Source organism: Empidonax traillii, unplaced genomic scaffold (genome assembly GCF_003031625.1).
Source record: "Empidonax traillii isolate 1590-97213 ecotype Southwest subspecies unplaced genomic scaffold, ASM303162v1 scaffold340:size591717, whole genome shotgun sequence".
NCBI classification, from domain to species: domain Eukaryota; kingdom Metazoa; phylum Chordata; class Aves; order Passeriformes; family Tyrannidae; genus Empidonax; species Empidonax traillii.
Window position 1 is genome coordinate 201,006 of NW_020955533.1, and position 15,915 is coordinate 216,920.

A 15,915-nucleotide genomic window follows, 5' to 3' on the forward strand; every position below is an offset into this window, starting at 1 on the left:
AAAGGTAAGTAAAATAAACTCTTATTTTCTGCATCGCAGGAGAGAGATTAAAAAAGTTTGCATTGAATTTGCTTCTTAACATGACTGGAGAAATAGATGGTAAAAGTAGTTATACACCTCTTCTCAACACCCTTCACACCATTTTTAATGACAATTGATATAATACCCTGAAAAAAAAAATTCTCAAGAAGGATGAAAACATTATGGATTGGTGCTCTTTGCTGAGGACTGGTCTATGTCTTGGTCTGGGCCAGGACATAGAGTTGGAAGCTGGGCTCCCTAAATATAAGCAAAGTTTCCAAGCACCACCAAATCCATCTACAGGAAGGCCAGGGATCTTGCTCGGACCTATCAGGGAAGCATACAGAACATAAGAGACAGTGATTCATCAGACAGCTGTCCAGCATCAGCAGCAGATAAAGAATGCCCAAGGGAGAAGAGGAGCAAGTTCGGAGGTCTGCTCTTCATGCACTGCCCCAGCTTTTGGAATTCTGTGTTACAGGACCTTTTCTTGACTTGGTCATTGCACCTGGTTCACTGTGTTTAATCAGCAAACATTGAACCCAACCTTGGTGATTAAATTCAGTTTTCTCTTGTTTTCACTTCTGTTTTTAGCCTTTGCAAGATCCTATGGCTGGGAGTTTCACAACATTGTTACACATTAATTCAAATAAAACCCCCACACTTCTATTTCAGATATGGCAACAATCTTTTCCTTGTTTTTGATTAGTGAGAATTTGCCAGAAATAATGCTGATGGCTTCTAATGGCTTTAATTATCCATTTGTTTACCAGTTCTGCTGTCTGCTGTAGTTATTATAGTTGGACAGTAAATCGGAATTCCTGAACTCCTAAACCCTTTTGTACCTGACTTACCCTAAGATTTTTTGTAAATTTTTTCATTATACTTCTGTTTCTAGTGCTTTGTTCCACTCATGGTTGCTTTGTGTGTGTGTGTGTTGAAAAGTTTCACGAGACAGAAGGCTGCTTCTTACTGAGCTCTGAAGAGAATAAAATGAAAAATAAAACATATATCAGCAGCAAAGGGAAACCAGAGATATGTGTTGAGAGAGCTTCCCAGCTTCAGCCTCTGGACTGCATGCTCTTGGTGAGATCCTGCCTTCACTGACGTCAATGGGCATTTTGCCCAAAGTCAAGATCTCACCTTTGTACCCTCTGCTGGCTTCCAGCCATACAGCAATACTCTGTTAGTCCACCACCTGCAGCAGTCTGTGGCTGTTGGCACCATGGGAACTGGCTACACAGCACATGGACACCAGGCTGTGCCTCTCAGCTGCTACAGAATGACAGCAGTGATGTGATTTGAAAGGGGAAAACCATGTCTACAGGGAGGAAGGGAGACAGGGAGCATTACAGGAAAGAATCACAACAGGAGGCAGCAGGGCCTGGGATCTGGAGGCACTAACTCACTGAATTCCGATGGAATGGCTGTTAAGCCCTTCTTTTGCCACTGAAAACTTGCAGCCAGCCATTTTAGCTTTTCTGCAGACTGTTGTCTGTCATGCTTGCATGGGGACATAGAATCATAGAATTGTTTAGGTTGGGAAAGACCTCTAAGATCATTAGTCCAACCATTAACCTAACACTGCCAAGTCCACCACTAAAACATTTCCCTAAATGCCACATCTACACACCTTTTAAATCTCCAGGGAGAGTGATTTAATCACTTCCCAGGGGAGCTTGTTCCAGTGCTTGACAAACCTTTCAGTGAAGTCATTTTTCCTAATACCAAACTGAAACCTCCAGTTGCACAGCTCAAGGTTGCTTCCTCTTATCCTACTGCATGCTACTGGAGAGAAGAGACTGATTCTCACCTCACTATAACCTCCATCCAGGTAGTTGTAAAGATCTCACCTCAGCCTCCTTTTCTCCAGTCTAAATATCCCCAGCTCCCTGAGCTGCTCCTCATAAGACTTCAACTCCAGATCTTTCACCAGGTCTCTTGCCCTTCACTGGACTTGATCCAGCACCTCAAGGTTTTTCTTGTAGTGAGGGGCTCAGAACTGGTCACAGCACTTGAGGTGTGGCCTCACCAGTAGTACCAAGTACAGAGGGACTCTGTATCACTGCCCTGGTCCTGCTGGCCATACTATTTCTGATACAAGCCAGGTTGTCACTGGCCTTCTTGGCCACCTGCTGTCTCATGTTCAGTGGCTGTTGACCAGCACCCCAGGTCCTTTTCTGCTGGACAGCTCTCCAGCCTGTAGCTCTGCCTGGGGCTGTTGTGATTCAAGTGCTGGATGCGACACTTCACCTTGTTGAACATCATACAATTGGTCTTGGCCACCCATCCAGCCTGTCCAGATCCCTCTGCGCAGCCTTCACATCCTCCAGCAGATCACCTCTTACCGTAGCCTTTTGGTGCTACTTCACCATGAGCCACTAGAGCTGATGTCATGCACATCACACAAGCTCTTCACCAGAGTAACAAAAATGGTGACTGTACATAAGACAGACCCCTAAACCAGAGCAGATCCTACACATTTTTCCATTATTACTCTACAGAAGCACATGTGGGTGTAAGCAAAACAGACAACTTCTACAATATATTACATATGGCAATAGTCATCGAAGCCTGGAAAACAGCAGGACACAAGCCTTTCCACCCCTCCCTTACCATGTGCATCCTGATTTCAAGAACACAATTTACAAAGCTAATAATTTTGCTACCAGGTACCGCAGAATTTGCCTTACCCAACAAGAAGCACTACCAAACAGGCAACATCTGCTGAACAGCACGTATCAGAATCCTTCTGTACAAATTGTTCATGGACTTTACACTGATTTTACAGAAGCTCCTTGTACTAGCGAATTCTATAAAAAAAATCTATTTATTATTCTGGTGCTCTAAAAGGAAGAAAAAAATTCGTTCAGTCTTCAATTCTCATTTTCTGGTAGTAAAAGATCACTTGCATGCAGGCACTTCCAATAAAAGGCATGCTAATCACACACAAGTTCTGCAGGAAAATTCTGTTTGAAAGATCACATTCACATTTAGGATTACCACTGCATTTTTTAGGGCACTTCAAAATCCTTAAGAAGTGGAAGGAACCAATGTTGCCTGTCCGCTGTTCCAGATGGTCTATAAGCCAGTATTTGGATAGCTTTGGAAAACAACATCATAGCACTTCAGTTATTTCTTTAGCCATATAGTCTGCAAGTAATAGCACCTTACACCTGAAACAAACTTACACAGACTTTCTTTCCGTATAAAACTGCTTTCAGCTGCATCAGTACCAAAATACACTGAGGAGCAGGGAGCTGGACACAATGACCTTTATGGGTCACTCCCAACTCGAATTTTTCCGTGATTCGATGTAGAAAAATATTCCTTGAACTCATATGCATTAAAAGTTAAATAAATGTTTTTCATTAAAGTATTGTGTCTTCAATCCTTATCAACAATAGGGAGGAACAATGTTTGCTATCTCCTTCCACAGTTTTTACAGACCGTGTGAAAAAGCCACCTGCACAACTACCGTAACAGCCGCAATTCGCTGGGGTGCCACTGAGATGAAGATATGTCTGTGGGCAGGCAAAGACTTCTGTAATTTGAATTCCTCACAAAGCAGATTAAAGAACTACAGTGAGAGGCAGCTTAAATGCTTTTTTGAGTGGTGGAGCTCTCATACAGAAAATTTTTTGGCAAACTTCTCTGTTCATGCACATGCCTAAGTTTCATGCAATTAAGCTTGAGAACATTACCTTACAAAGCGAGGACAAAAATGCTATAGGTTATGCATTTTCAAGATGATTCTAGGAAGACAAGCACATTTAGCTGTTAGATGACAGAAGAGAGAAGGGAGAGTGTAAATAGAATGGAGCCAAAAGTCTTTTCAGTGGTGCCCAGTGACACAACAGGAGGCAATGGGCACAAATTGAAACACGGGAAGTTCCCTCCAAACATCAGGAAACTTTTTCACTGTGAGGGTGACAAAGCCTTGGCACAGACTGCCCAAAGAGGTATTGGAGGAGTCTCCATCTGAGGAAATATCCAAAATCCATCTGCACACAGCCCAGTGTAACTTGCTATAGATGAGCTTGAGCAGGAGGTCTGAACAAGATCACCATCAGAAGTCCCTTCAATTTCAACAATTCTAGAGATTTTTTAATTTCCCCTTTGACAATCTTATCTATCCAGCAAATGAACTGAATGTATGAACTGCTGCATAATGAGATGCCTATTGTAGTGTGGCATCTGTCAAAGCAGCACTTTCACCCAGGCACAATCTAACCCACTATGGTCTGCTGAACAGTAATCTCTGCATCTTTGTAAATACATGAAAAGCTTCACTTTGGAAGATGACACCAATAAATCCAAGGACAACCTTAGAGAATAGGGATGTTTTTGTTGAAGAAAAAATAAATTGATTTTTGTTTCCCTTAAGTTTTTTATGTGGTGTAGCTTAAGCTCAAACTGCATCTGACAAAGATCAGACTCAGCCTGGACCAGGTATATTGTGGGCTGTTACATTATAGCTACAGACTGTGGCCACTGAAAGCATGAGCTCTGCTGAAATGTCCAACTCTGTAATTTCAAATACACCTTCATTCCAGCAAAATACAAGTAAAACAGTATCAGGTGCTACTGACAATCAAAGGGACAGGCACAATAAAGGATAATCAAAACACCAAAGAGCAGAAAAACCACAAGGAAATATTGTACCTGCAATATATCCTGCCTTTGGCTTTCAAGTTTTGTTGTTTCAAAGTTCAGATTCAGGAAACTGTGTTTGCAGTCTTAATAGAGACCAGTCAGTTTTATGACTGCTATAAACATACGTCATGATGAATGTTGAAGAAAGTGCAAGAAAACCTTTCCCCTAGAGGCATAACCTGACCAGTCAAGGTGCCATCATCCCAAACAATACCACCACCAAGATTCTTTGTAAGTGACTGGGTGCATCACAGAGATGTTTCGTCTTCCTGTGAGGTTTCAGGAGTTCCTGGGTTCAAAGGTCAAAGATAAATATGCCATGTATTCTAAAGATCTGACGTGGTGTGGTGACTAATCTTTTTCTGGGACTGCTCCACACCAAGATGAGTCTGGAGAGCCCTGTGCATATGAATCAACATGGTGCAAAGACACAGATCCTTGGCACAGGTCATCCTCAGAAATCTGAGTACATCACTCATGTTCTCAAGGAGGAAAAGAAAAACTTCCAATATCCCAACCTAAGCATGAACATGTAAATAACTGGACAATTCATACCCATCTGAGTAAGTAATTATGAAGTGTATATGCAAAACTTTTTAAAGAAACTAGCTTTGTGTTTATATTTAAATGTTACAATTGAAAGGATAATAAAGATATTTCTATAAGGTTTTCATTAAAAAACCCATGAGGTACTTAAATAGAAGAACATGCTGTATATGCTTTAATGCTGCATGAGCACAGTTCTGTTCCAGACAGGAGAGAAATCTCACTCAAAAACTTGCTTGATACACAAATGGAATTCTTAGGGTTGTCCACCAAAACAAAGAGTTCCAAATCACTTTTTGAAGGGCTTCTTATTTTGTCACCCTAGGGCTCTTTCAACTTACAAGTTGTCTATATCAATACAAATATTCCACAGAAGTGAAAAAGGCACATTTCTTTTCAAAAATCTAAGTGGCTGAGCGATGCAAGGAAATCTGGAATGCTGCTTTCTTTCTCACTCTAGTCTCAATTTGACTAGCTATCAGCACAAAGCTTACACATCATTGTATCCACTGATCAGCATGACCTCTGCTTCATGAATGACTAAGAAAGGGAGACCATTAGCCAGCTCTTGCCTGACAGCTAATTGACCTGATTCAACCAGTCCTGTTCAGTAAAATAACCAAGGAATGAGACATCTGCCAAAGTTAACCAAAGTTGGTATCTGGCCACTAATACCTCTTGAAACAAATACAATCCATTTACTCCATTTAAAACCACTAAGTATTTCAATGAGATTTCTAACCACACATACACAGAGCTGTAAGCTCTCTACCAAACTTAGTTAATGGTAACGACAGTGACAGTGAATTACACCACGCCTTGTTTGAAGGCACAGACTTTTGCCAGAGGGTTTAGGTCATCCTGAATTGTCCCAGAGAATCAGGTGGAAATTCCTGCTGAGACAGCAGTGCCCTTCAAGTTATTCAGTGATTAGAACAGGTATTTATGCTGTTTTTTTGTTGTTCTCCAAAACTTCATAGTGCAGCCAGTTCTCACACAACATCAGCTTTGCCACCTTTTGACTGCTGTCCAGGACTTCCGGGATGAATCTGGATGGTATGAATCTCCTGCAGCTGTAAGTACCAGATATCTTTCAGGCCCAAAGGCAGGGATAGCTCAACAGGAAGATTTTTCAGTTACATTCATCTCACACTTCTTGTCCTGTGGACACACCTTAAGAACAGGACGCCATCCAGAGAAGCCTGGACAAGTTCGAGAAGTGGGTCCATGGAAATCCCATGAGGTTTAATAAGGCCAAGTGCAAGGTGCTGCACCCAAATCAGGGCAACCCCCGGTACCAATATAGGCTGAGGGATGAACAGATTGATCAAACAGCCCTGTTGAGAAGGACTTGGTGGTGTTGGTGGATGAGAGGCTGGACAAGACCCATCAATGTGCACTTGCAACCCAGAAAGCCAATTGTGTCCTGGGTTGCATCAAAAGAAACGTGACCAGTAGATCAAAAGAGGTAATTCTGCCTCTGCTCTGGTTGGACCCCACCTGCAGTGCTACATCCACCTCTGGAGTCCTCAGCAAAAGGAAGACGTGGATCTGTTCAAGCTGGTCCAGAGAAGGGCCACAAAAATGATCAGAGGGATGTAACATTTCTATTATGAGGAAAGGCTGAGAGAGTTGGGGTTGTTCAGCCTGGAAAAGAGACAGTTCCAGGAAGACATTATGCCAGCTTTCCAGTACCTAAAACAGGCTTATAAGAAAGCCAGAGAGGGAGTTTTTATGAGGGCATATTATGATAAAGAAGGTAGATTCAGACTAGATATAAGTAAGAAATTTTTAAAAATCACAGGGGTAAAAGACTGGAACAGGTTCCCCGGAGATGTGGTGGATGCCTCATCCCTAGAAACATTCAGAGTCAGGTTGAACGGGGCTCTGATTAACCTCATGTAGTTGAAGTTATCCCTACTCATTGCAGGGAGGTTGGACTAGATGGCCTTTACAAGTCTCTTCCAACCCCAAACATTCTATGATTCTAAGACCTTAAGCCTGGACTAAGCTTAGAGCAAGAGAACAGTTGTCTTTAGCAAAGCTGCTGTCTTACTAAAATGGGCTTGTGCTTAAATACTTGCCAAAACACAGATTCCATTCCTTGATTCATCACTTCACCTACCACCTACAATATTGATTTTAAAACCACGGACACATATTACAGTTATGAAGTTCTCCTCAAATTAAAGATGCCTCATCATCTTAAATTACTGACACTGGGAGACAAAGATCAATAGCTCTGTAATCCTTATCAGGTTTAGCAGAGTCAACACTTACTTGCAAAATAATTCAGTTACCAGCTCTCTTCCATACTCAGAACCAAGCCTGAAATCCTGCCTTGATTAACTGCCACACTGAAATCATAAAGTCACGATAAATGCGGTCATCCTTACAATATGTGCAGCTGCCACTGCCAAATTTGGATTTCTCTTACTCTACTTATATTTTTAGGCACTGGATCACTAAAACACCTCCTCTGTACTCTGCCCTACTCAGATATCAAAGTTATAAGTTTGATGCAGTCCTAAAGTGTATGAAGCTTTAAAGTTCAATGAAGTTTTGATGTTTTATTCAAATTTAGGTGCCTTAATAAGGACAAGACTCTTTGGATTCAAAGAGTTGAATATTATCTTCCTTTAAACCACATCCTAGTCCTGCTTGTCAAACTTAATTTCCTTTTATGACAAAGGTAAACCACCTAGTTGATCAAGGGAAGACAGCTGATGTAATCCTTTTGGACTTTAGTAAAGCTTTCGATACTGTCTCTCACAGGATCCTTCTGGACAAACTGTTCAGCACACAACTGGACACCCATCGTGGTGGGTGAGCAATTGGCTCACAGGTCAAGCACTAAGGGTAACGATGAATGGGGTGAGATCAGACTGGTGACCTGTCACTAGTGGGGCTCCACAAGGCTCCTCCACCTTGGCCTTGTGCTCTTCAACATCTTCATAAATGACTTGGAGGCAGGACTCTTAGTATTCACTAAGAGTGCCGAAGACATTGAATTGTGAGGAGCTGCTGACTCCTTCGGGGACAGAGAGGCCCTGCAGAGAGACCTTGACAAATGAGAGGGCTGAGCAATCACCAACCATATAAAGTTCAACAAGGGAAAGTGCTGGATTCTGCACCTGGGATGGGGCAACCCCACATGTTTGTACAGACTGGGGAATGAGAAGCTGGAAAGCAGTGCCACAGAAAGGGACCTGGGGGTCCTAGTCAGTGGCAAGTTGAATATGAGTCAGCAGTGCCCTGGCAGCCAGGAAGGCCAACCCTGTCCTGGGGGGCATCAGGCAAACCAGCTGGTCAAGGGAGGAGATTGTCCTGCTCTGCTCTGCTCTGGGAGGCCTTCCCTTGAATATTGTGTGCAGTTTTGGGCCCTGCAATATAGAAAAGATATTAACCTGTTAGAGAATGTCTAAAGGAGGGCAATGCAGATGGTGAAGGGCCTTGAGGGGAAGCCGTATGAGGAGCGGCTGAGGTCACTTGATCTGTTCATCCTGGAGAAGAGGAGACTGAGGGGAGACCTCAAGGCAGTCCACAACTTCCTCACTGGGGGAAGCAGAAGGGGAAGACACTGATCTTTTCTATGAGGAGACCAGTGACAGGACCCAAGGGAACTGCATGAAATTGTGTCAGGGGAGTTTTAGGCTGGATACTGGGAAAAGGTTCTTCACACAGAAGGTGATCACGCACTGGAACAGGCTCCCCAGGGAAGTGGTCACAGCACCAAGCCTGACAGAGTTCAAGAAACATCACTACAGCCTCCATATTTGACAGAAGCCACTGCGAACAGCAGAACTGCTTAAATGCTTGAAAGTAAACACACATCTAAAAGCTTTGCAAACACTGCATGATTCCAGAGGTAAGGAGCCAGCAAATGCTCTCAGAAAACCCAAGAAATTCAACACAGCTATGCAGCTACTGCATTTCCAGAGGTAGTTTACTGTCACTGGCTGTGAATTTCATAAACTTGTTTCAGTACATTTTCAAGGTTAAAATCATGTCTCTTACAAGCCAGTCAAAGCACACCCTGTGAAGAAATTCCAAATTTTCCCTGAAGGCTAAATATAAAAATTGTACACTTCAGAAAGATGTAATCTGAGCCTAAAGCTATACTGTCCTAAAAACATTCAAATTCAAGAAAACAATCCAGCAGTAAGCTTGTCTTCAAACCTGGGACTCTCTATGGTACACGCACAACAGGCAGTTGCTGGAGTGAACCAGCAACACCCTAAGGCCCTTTTTCTGCAGGAAACCAGGCACATTTGCCTAAGGGAATCCCTTCAGCCTCCTGCCCTGTGCAGCTTTACAGGCAGCTTTGCCAAAATGCTGCAGGCATGCAGCGTGCATGGGATGTAGGCCAAAAAGTGACAAGATGTATGGGCCTCAAGCCAGAAGATACAACCAGCTCCCAGCGATCGCCGACTGCTGGGTGGCATCTGTTTGCCAAAGGACGCCTAAGTGCAGACAATGTTCTGAACTGGGGTGAAGAGAGCTTTATCCAAGAAGAGAGGAAGGAGTGGGGTTGATGCAGACTTTGCAAACTGGGCGTCTGCAGATGCAGCAGAGAACAGCATGCTGCCGCTGAGTGCGCAGCCAGTTCACTGCAAATTGGAATGAAATGTTTAAGTCTGATTTGGCAACTGCAGCCACCCATGAGGAATCCCAGCAAAAAGCACGTTGAGGACTCCTTGATGGGCTAAATAAAAAACTAAAAAACAAAACAAGCATGTATGCCTTCGCATTGGAGAGATACAACGCATAGTTTCAAAGAAATATACAGGGAAAATTACACAATAACAAAAATACCTCCTCTTTCTTGAGGTAATACCAAATTCCTTTTGTATATATATTTTCAGGACAATATGAAACAATCCTCTCTTGTACTCCTTCCTAGAGATTTCCAGCAGCTTATGGTTTGGCATATACTGTGTTTGTGTCACTGCACTGAGAAAGACTCTAACCTTGGGGTTTGGATTTTGTTTTTTTTCAGTTTCCTCTTTTAAATTCATGTAATCATGTCATCATATGACCTGCTGGTAACCTAAATCTGCCCCATGTATAAGCCTGCTTCCACATACTTTTGCAAAGTCACTCAAAAATTCAGTTTTAAACTCCAAGGATCTCCAACTCCCACTCTTCAGCTCCTGTGTCTGTACTCCAAGGTAATGCACTTAACACAGCAGAATGGCTGTAGGTTCTTTTATGCTGTGGGATTAATCTTATGTATGTGTCAACATCACCATCCAGTATAAAGCAAGGACAAAACAGCATTATAAGTAAAACCAGTTAGTGGACTGTAAATGGTATTTCCTTTTTTCCCCCCTTGTGTTTCTGTTTCACATACGGAGACTGAAAACATGGACCTACCATTTCTTGGCCACAGCAATTGACTGAGTATTTCCTATGGCCTTTGCTCCATACTGATGGTTCTCCTTCAGCTTCAGCATTTTTAAGCAGTATCAAGCACAGAGGTGCTGATGAGATATCAGGCATCGTGCTACCTCAAATTACCATGTGAAGCTTTGGCAATGAGTCCCAAGGTTGGTTTCAAAAGCAGATACACTGCACCAGCCCCTTAAACTGATGGGACACTAATCCTCTGGGAATAACTTCTGCCCTTTCTTCACTTGGTTTCTTTGGACTCTCCCAGTTTGAACAGAAGATGTTTGAACAAAAGATGAAGAAGCACAAAGATGGTCAGATGATCACAGTCCCAGGACAGATGTAGAAATGAACTTAAAAGGCCAACTATGGTGATGACTCCTGTTTTCAGTTTCCTACAGACTTTCTGCTCATGTCCGTATTCACCTGCCCAGTCAGAACAATAGTGAGAGCAATAAAAGTTATGGTAGGTTACCGTAGTTACAATGGACATCATTTGACATTTCAATATATTCTTAAAATAAATGTCACCTCCAGTGAAGGAATCTTAAAGCAAATGCTCTGTAACAATGTGCTATGCTGTTAAAGGGCAAATGTTAACCGTCAAAAGCAAGAGAACAGAGGTAAGTCAGTACAGCGCCCATCACATTCCTCCATCCCTCCTGTTGGCTAATTGTTTGAGGTGTAAACAAGTAAGTGTTTGCCAAAGAATTTCTTCCTTAGAAAAATGTGCAGCTGTGCCAAAATTCAGAGCTGCTCCCCTGAAGTCCATGTAAGTAGGTTGGAAAGTTCAAAGCTGCTGAGAAACCTGTCTTTCTCCATGTATGGTACTTCTGTTCACAGCATGACAATGAATTACACAGTAATGAAAGAATTTGCTGCCTAAAAGACACTGCTGGCACTGGCTGGAACTGTGCTATATCCCATAAAGTGCAGACAAATCCCTCAAGGAAAATTTCTCCTGCCCTGAAATACCATATGGCCAAATCATTACTAAGGGAACCTGAACAACTGAAAGGATGACTGTAAAGGCTGACTCCAGCTACCCACCCTTCAATTCCTTTTCCTTCTCAGCAATAAAGAATGCTGTTTACAAACTCTAAAAAAAAAGCAGGTTCAGGCCTTAGGAATTTTGAACAGAGGTGAAGCAGCACTCTCAGGCATACCAATAAACTGGCACTAAACGTGCCCAAGCTCAACTAGCACATTTTTATGGCCCTCTGAATCAACACTGGATAATACAGATAAGCTGAGACTCCACTAGAAATTCCACTAGATCATGCAACAATCCAGCAAAAAAAGGACAGGAATGATCCTCTTCTTGGATCATTCACCTCTGAACTAGAAAAGGAGTTAAAATACATCCTGTACTCTAACAGAATCTTCCAGGTGATCTCATAGGTGTTTTCTATCTCCCATTTTCGTGGCTTTGTATCTTCATTAGAACTACACCTCCAATTATAAGTACAAGTCACTGCAGACAAATAACTCAAGTGAGTCACGTAGGTGCGTTAGATCAGATTCTTCTGTCACTTGCTAACAAAAGTTAGAAATCAACATTCCTGCAGTTAACGTAGGACTAGGCTTGCCACTGACTGAATGCTATTAAGATAAGCATGCAACAGACAGGGATTGCAGGAATCAGGCGGTACGATAATTGCTTCTATTATGCTGAATAGAGGCAAAAAATGAGAACAAAAGTGCGTGAACTAGAAGCAGGAAACCCTCTGATAGCAACTATTTACTGTTCCGTCATGCATTCTGCAACAGCTCATGTAGGTTGATATGTTTCAGTATAGAAATGCATTTAGTTTGCACAAAATAATGCTTTCAACGGAGCAGAGAAGCACATACTGACAACACAGCAAGCAGCACTAGCTAAGAACCTATTAAACATTAACCTCCAAAAGTCTGCTCAGTACAGGCTCTGGCAAGAGATCTTATTTACACTGGGCAGAGAGTACACAAGTGTATTTTTCTGGTTCTCTGTGAAAAGATCTTATTTATAGTTTATTCCAACAATTGCAAATCTCCTGTTCCTTCCCTATTATCTTTCAATTCATGCTGGTTTTTACAAGGCAAACATTACCATGAGATTATACCACTCTTCCTATAAACTAGCTGTTTTCTTTTAACTGTACAGCATATCTTTGTGTTAAGACAAGGGGAAGAACTCACCACCGTTGAAACAATAGATGCAAGTTGAAAGACAAAAGCTCCTAGAAAACACCAAGCAGGACTAACAGTCACATTTTCAGGCTGCCTGAGTTCCTAGGCTACTTGGAAAACTTACAATAAACAAAGCAAAACCAAAATCCTCAACACAGTTCAAGCTGAGAATCCACTGTTGTCAATGTTTTGTTCTTGCATATTAGCTCTTGAAGGACTGGCAATCTGTTTGACGTTACCCTTTAAAATCCAGAAAGTAGAAAGAATATGTGCTTATTTCCAGTAATGTCATACTTCAGTAATGAAGCATAATTTGGAATATATATTTTTTTTCCTAAGCATCCTGTGAACTTGCAGATTAAAACAAACAAACAAACCCCCCAAACAAACAAACAAAGAAAGAAAAATAAAACCAAAAAACAATTAAGGTATTTTTTACCATAGTTATACTAAACCCTAATTCTACTAGCATAGATTAAATAACTGTACATCTTCAGAAATCTGACTCTGTTACTCTCAGAACACTGTCTGCTACTGGGATTCAAATAATAAACCTAAGTCATAATTTTCAAAGCCAGGCACTTGTGTTCCATATAGAGTACTAGAAATGACAAAATGCAGTCGAGTCACATTTGCAAAGTCTTAAAGAGCACTTGTCTGTCTGTGTTTCTGTTAAGGAAGATTATGCAACTATGTCAACCTTTGTACTTGTATAAAAAATAGTATTATTACATCATTATATACATGCATCTCTGTGCATCTCTGAATTACTGAAGCTTGAGAATTCCTTGAGATTTTTAGCATTGCTTGTGTAATTTGTGAAATTGTGGGATGACATCTGTTGTGCTTTAAAACCTGATTTCCTTTAAAACCAGTGACATGGCTACTATACAACTGGGATAAATGAACTTGAAGCCACAAAATAACTAGCATGCATCTCATGCAGAAGTACTATATCAGCATCACTCTTCTAACCATTACAGATCTCCAGAGAATGTTCTAAGGAGTAAGGCTTATTAGCAGTTGCATACTTTTTATTCCCACGTGAAACAAAACAAAACAAAACAAAACCAACCTCCAGTACAGCATATCGGATACCAAACAAACAAGCTTTGTTTTGCTCAACTGTGTGTGTTCAACAGTGTTACTGTTCGCGTCTGAAGAATTACCTAAGCCCAGCTTACTGTCAATAGCTGCCCGTGACCACCTCTCCATCTCATACTCCCCAAAACCCGCCCCAACTAGAATACCTGCTCATGATGGCATCAAGTCTCACCAGCCCCTAAGGAAAATTTTCTACTATGAAGAGTACTTGGGCCGAAGTAAATAGTCAGCATCTGTACAGGACACTGCCAAATCCCAGGTTTTGAACTAAGTTTCTTTAATGATTTTCAAGCAAGAATTGACAAGATCACAGGGAAAGCCAGAGAGCACTTCATTTCCTAACTTTGACAAGCAATATTTATTGGCAAATAGCGCAGTCAGAAGTCCATTAGCATAAAGTAAAACTTCTAGTCGTCTCCTACATCTGCAAATGTGGCGCATTTAGGGACTTGCAGATCTTCCTAACCTTACACTATAATAACAACAACAACTTCCATAGGCCCATGCTAAATAATGGACAGTTATTTTCCACAAGACATATTACCACCATACCAAAACTCCTCAACTCTTTGTGTTGCTCAAACAGCTCAAGGAGTCTGTAAGCTCCCTCGGGCATGCCTGAGACAATCTTTTAACTCTAGGTTAAACATAGCAGTGCTTCCTGACCATTAAATAAGATTCTTAGGTAAGATTCTGCAACAAAAGCCAAGAATTATCAAAAACTACTAAAAAGCACAGCTGACTTGTCCATCCCCCCAAAACCAGAAAAGAACACACTTCATTCAAATCCCAGCCCAGCATTCTTATACCTAGATTGGGTGAATTATACTGGCCCAAGAAACAGGCCCTCTTCCTTCAGGAGGCTATTCCATTGATAAAGAATCTTTCTCTCTCTGGGAGATTCTTCATAAGCCATACAAAATGCAGATTTTACAATGCATGAGACTTTATCTCAATAAAAGCTTTAAACCAATTAACTATGGAGACCTCAATGATTAGGAAAGATTAGAACATCCCTAGAATACTCTTTGACCTATTTATTCTTCAAGAGCATAATCCTTTCACATCAAGAAGCGCTGACACTAATATAAAGACAGGTGGTTGAGTACTCCAGAGCTCCTCACTTCATCCTGCATGAATGAAGAAACACCACAGGTCAAAGGCATCCTTAAAGGAGAGACTAAATCATAGGCAGGGTATAAGACACTTAGCGATGTCTCTTACTCAGTTACCCTTCCTGTACTTATTTCTCTTTATGTTCATCTCTTCAGACAGATAGACCGACCGGGATTATCTGTGGAAGGGTTAGAGTATTCAATTACATATTTATTTTCAATTACGTGCTTGAATTAATTTTAGGGAGATGACTAATATAAGCAGAAAGACTGTGAAAGAACCTAGCAGTAAAAGACATTGCCTGCCACATCCTGAATAATTAGCACTCTCTACGTGAAAACTTTGGCAATGTTTTTGTACATTTCAGTGGAATGAGAAAATACTTGCTACAGTAGCTTAGCTTTAGTTATTCATTATACTTTTTCTTCAAATAGAATAAACTACACTGGTTCCTTTATTCATTGCCATTATTAAGTAAGAGGGATTCAAACAGCATACTTGCAACCTAGACTGTTACCTGTCTTGGATGAAAAGTTCAAAACAGAACAGAATACTACCCTTGCTTTTATCCTTTTCAACAAATTGTTGAATGGACATAAAAACTGTCAAGTTTCAGCCTCAGTCAACTGTAGTGCCAGAGATACTGAACTGCACAGTTAATTTACCGTCTTTTGTATTTGTAGCATGCTACCACACTGTAACACAAGGCTTTAAATGCATCTGATTACGATTGCTTAAGGAAGAATTAGGAAAAAATAGTTACTAAAAACATTGCACTGTATTTTAATGACAACAATAAACTTACTTATTGATAATTTGATATTCTGAGATATCTTTGGAACAATCTCATCATTACTGCTGTGCTCATCCTCTCTTTCCTACTTTCCTAATTAATTCAGTAATTAATCTCTT

General features: G+C 41.2%; 1 protein-coding gene across 6 annotated transcripts in view; it reads right to left on the reverse strand.

Moving 5' to 3' along the window:
• FAM13A (family with sequence similarity 13 member A) overlaps nt 1-15,915 on the reverse strand; it is a 144,197-nt gene that overhangs the window by 76,078 nt on the left and 52,204 nt on the right. The window lies entirely within an intron of this gene.